This window comes from Chroicocephalus ridibundus, chromosome 4, assembly GCF_963924245.1.
Source record: "Chroicocephalus ridibundus chromosome 4, bChrRid1.1, whole genome shotgun sequence".
In the NCBI taxonomy this organism is placed as follows: Eukaryota; Metazoa; Chordata; class Aves; order Charadriiformes; family Laridae; genus Chroicocephalus; species Chroicocephalus ridibundus.
In genome coordinates, this window is record NC_086287.1 from 8,631,493 (window position 1) to 8,636,068 (window position 4,576).

General features: G+C 39.3%; 1 long non-coding RNA gene across 1 annotated transcript; it reads right to left on the reverse strand.

Annotated features, from left to right (window-relative positions):
* Positions 1–422: 422 nt before the first annotated feature.
* Positions 423–4,207, reverse strand: LOC134515042 (uncharacterized). The gene is made up of 6 exons (XR_010070861.1): positions 4,132–4,207; positions 3,748–3,851; positions 2,627–2,675; positions 2,192–2,303; positions 1,247–1,325; positions 423–584 (listed from the first exon to the last, which is right to left on the reverse strand). It is a non-coding gene; the product is annotated as an uncharacterized LOC134515042 (long non-coding RNA).
* Positions 4,208–4,576: the final 369 nt, after the last annotated feature.

The following is a 4,576-nucleotide window of genomic DNA, read 5'->3' on the forward strand; positions in this document are numbered from 1 at the left end:
GCCTGGCAGCCCGTTCTGTGAAATCTGAATAGATAACCATATGGAATTTAGGACTTTGCAAAATGCAACCTACTGCTTTAGGACTAAAAAAAATAATAATAATAAAAAAAAAAATCACTAGGTCAAATTCAGAGGTAAATCTAAGTCAATCTAAAGGGAATTTAAGTTGGTACAGTTCATATTCTTCTGCTGTACCACATCTGAAACACGTTGTGGTGGGTTGACCCCAGCCAGCAGCTAAGCCCCCAGGCAGTCGCTCACTCAAACCCAGCCAACGGGACGGGGCAGAGAATTGCAAGGGCGAAAGTGAGAAAAACCTCGTGGGTCGAGATAAAGACACTATTCTAAGTGAAGAAAAAAAACCCCAACAAACACAAAATCAAGTGATGCAAAAGCAATCACTCACCACTTCCTACCAGCAGACTGATGCGCCCCCGGTCTCCGCACAATGAACACTTTGGAGAAACTCTCCCCCGTTTCTGTTGCTGGTGCTCTGTGGCACAGGATATCCCTCTGGTCCCAAAGCTCACACGCGGCACCACACGGGCTGCTACGAAGAAAGCTGACTCCATCCCAGCCAGACCCTGCACACACGTACATCGCAAAACTCAGATTTCCTCCTGCCTCCCTCATATCCCAATTTATACAGCAAACACCTTCGGAAATCAATCCACTAATCTAAGGGTAGATGAAGCTGAATTAGTAGAACTTCAAGACCAAAAAGGACAGAAAATGACTGTTACTGGAGGCAGTAGATAACAAAAGGATTTGAGAAGTCAGAAGTTAAAGCCGTTTCCTTTTCTCACACTTTCTTTTGGAAACTGACATCCAAATTAGAACATTTTAGTCATCTATACAACGTTGTCAAGCTTAATATAGGCCTAAAGAACCTAATTCAGTATAAGGAAATCAAAGGGAAGTAATTTCCTTTATGCCATCTTAGATTTTTACAGCAAAATGTAGCTGATTGTTTTCAAATTACTTGATTTATATCAGAAAGAATGTTCTTTATTCATACTGGAAAATAAAAACCCCAGAAGAGAAAGGTTGGCTCAAATGGCAGCCCAATACATGGTAGCATAAATTTGGTATTCTTTCCGGTATCCTTTTCTCTGTTCCTGTTTTTCAGCACGATTTTCTCTCAGTCATCCATTTTTATGTTTTATTTTCAAAGCGTTTGTTTACTGGAAATAATCATCTGAGTGCAGTACAATAAAGCACATACAGTCAAGCAAGACAAGCTCACCTGTTCCCAATGCTGAGGCACAGGAAGGATACCTATTAAACATCTGTAGCAACTAATAACGTCGCTGCTCCATGAAAGGCTGAAAGCAAAGGGGAGAATAAGAGGAAAAGTGAGTCTTCCCATTTGATTTAATGAGTAAATGAAAGCCAGCACCCCTGAAAACCACCGGAGCATATAATGACTTCAGTTAGCCTGAACGAAGAGGAGCTCAGCGAGATGAACATCGCTGACTTTTATTGTAATGCACGAAATCTTAAAACTATTTTAATCCCAAACCGAGGAACAAATTTTACAAAGGTTTTGCAACGCGAGTTATCTGCGTGAAAGAAACAGGAGGACGATTCAGACAACTCTGTGCTCACACACGGAAGTATTCCTCAGCTCCGTGAGGTTGAACTGCTGCAACAACTGAGAGGAAGCGGCTATGGAAAAGCAAAAGCGCACACCATGTACCTGAAAAGCAAAGACTTTTCTAGAATGATCAGTCTTTACCTTATGGCACAGTGGTTACTGTCAAACAAAAACTGAGAGAAGTGGTTGGTACTGTACACATTCAGAACTAGAAAATACAGAATGGTTTTATCAGTCAGGGAAGAGATTAAAAGTGTGATACCCGTACACATCTCTCTCATTTAACTTTATACGTATCTTATTTTAAAACTAATATGTGTGAAGCCTTGGCTTATAATTTCCAAACTGTGGATTATAACGTAATGTTCTTTAATTGATTATTTATTTTATGTAATTATTTACATTCTTTTCAACAGAACTAGCATTTGGAATTCCACTGTTGTTATAACACATGCAAAATTGGTCAAATATAAATATATAAAACTCATATGAAGTATATTTAGTTCAATGACAACAGCTGGGACAAGAATCTCTACATAAAGATATATATCTCATAAATGGTAGCCTTTGCTTCAAGAAATCCGCCCATCTCACCTGAAGGACACCAGGACACCCTTGAGTTCTCACTTCAGTTCTTTCATACACAGTTGGTTTTCTGGTCATCGAATATATTGCCGACATTAAGTTGCTCATCTGGTGACATGTCCTAACAATAAATAGCAGTAATTCAATGTTAAATCTTTTTTCTTCTGGTAATTAGGTGGATTATGGTTTTCTTCTCAACCACTTTTTACAGCTGAAGAAATTGAGTGATGCCTTAACACAGTTTATTTTAAACCGCAATAGAAATGCTATCTGCATGTTGACACAAACATGTCCATTATCCCCAGTATCCATCTATAGTTCTAGATTTGTCTAGTAACCCACACTCTATTAGTACAATTTGCATTCATCGATCCTTTCAAATTACTCACGTTTGAAAAGCAGGCACCTCTCACAACAGTCTTTCACTCCACTAAGAAAACTTACCAGCCGTTGCACCCGGGCGGATAACGCGTACTTGGCCCCTGAAAAATGGCTGCAAAAATCAAAGGAGAAAAGTTGTATGTGCCTTTCTTGCATAAAAAAATAGGTAAGACCTCTGACTAGGTAATCAGCCAGTGATAGTTTAGTCCTATATTACATCGTTAGATGTCTGCTAGTTATTTTCTAGATTATTTTCTAGAATAGTTTCTGGAACAGTTTCTAGAGTCTATCAGCACATAGTTTAATCAGAAACCATTTCTCAAGCACTGATAAATAATAACATTAAAGAAACATCAACAGCTTGAGACGGCAGCATTGTTCCCCACATTAACTTGAGAGAAGCTACTTTAACCAAGTTAATTCTTATTCTTTACATCCTGATTGCACACAGATTACAGCTGCTTCTGCCTGATGTGAACAAGAAAGAATTTTTATTGTTCATTTTTTTCTTAATGTTATATGTACATTCCGATATTTCTAGTAACATTCATTTTTACTAACGTTGACTGCAAAGAGCGACCCAACCACACTCAGTTTCCCAAAAAGAGGCCACCAGAAGGGCTGGGAGTGTAAGACCACGGCAGCTTCCCTCGCCAAACACGAACGGCGTCGGCAGCGCAATTGCAGCAGCGATTCTGCAGTGCTACAGTTCATACAACGCAGACAGCCAGCTCAAAATTCAATATTTTGGTAATAACAGCCATAGAGCATTGTCTCTGAAAAACAAAAAGTTATGACATGAAGACAAAAGGATGTCAGATCCTACAGATGCAAAAAAAAAAACAAAAGAAAAAAAAAGAGAAAGATCACGTGGTTCTATTTTTGAGAGGGTAAGAATCAAGAGGGGTTCAGGGAAGTAAAAGCATTTCCTTATTAAAATTAATAAATGAGTATTAAAAAGGTGAGCTCCGCTGAGTTTTCTTTGGATTTTAGTTTCCGCGCAAAATAGTTGTACAAGTTGAGATATAATGAAAAGTTAGTTTATCAGAAAAGTATAGAAGAACTTGAAAATATAGTCCTGGACATATAAATCTTCAGTGCTGTGGGCTTGTTTTGATTTACGGGAGATGCAAAGGGAACGTGGCTCTTGGAGTCAAGCACTTTTCTCTATTCAAGAAACCTACTTTGAATTTCTGTTGTTACTGCAAAAAGACAGAGTTTCTCTCTTCATGGGTCCAGTGACCGGTGTAATGTATCTTCTGTCACGCTACTGCTGTGGATTCCATCTCTTAAGGGAAAGAAGTAGAGAAAGAGAGCAGTAAACTGCACAGCGATCTACAAAACTATTGGCATTTTGGGCAGGTTTAGTAGGTCCCTGTGACTAAAGGCAAATGGTGCATCCATGCTGATGTTTTCTCTCTGTTTTTGAAGGGCACAGCGTCTGGGCTTATTATATTAATACTGATCTGAGCCTCTATAACAGCATAGTATTTTTAATTGATGGTATTGTGGTCCTAAGATCATTCCTCATATTGGGAGAGCTTTAAAGCAAACAGCACGTCACCTACCTGTCCGACGGTCCGCTACGGAATGACTAGGATTCATTCACTGGATGGGAAGAAAGTTCCTTGAGATCAGTCTTGAAAGCAATCCGTCATTAGACTAGCACATTAGCTTTCTGCAAATTCATTTGTGAGATTCTTTGCAGGAAATAGTGGCTAATAAAGTAAGGAAATGACAGAAGAATATTGAGGCCCTACCTATTAAAGCATCGAACTCAATTCTTTCTCAAACACCATAAAGGACAGCTGGACAACCATCTATAAAGTTGCATTTATTTTCTAAGAAATAATAAAACTGGTTTGCGTTCATAACACCAAGTCTTAAAACACAAACCAACATAACACTTTCAACCGTCGTACTCTTCCCACAGCCGGTGTGAGCCCTCCCACCCGGTGGCTTTGCCACTCATGTAACCTCGGTCCGAACAACCAGGTCAGAATCCCACACTCC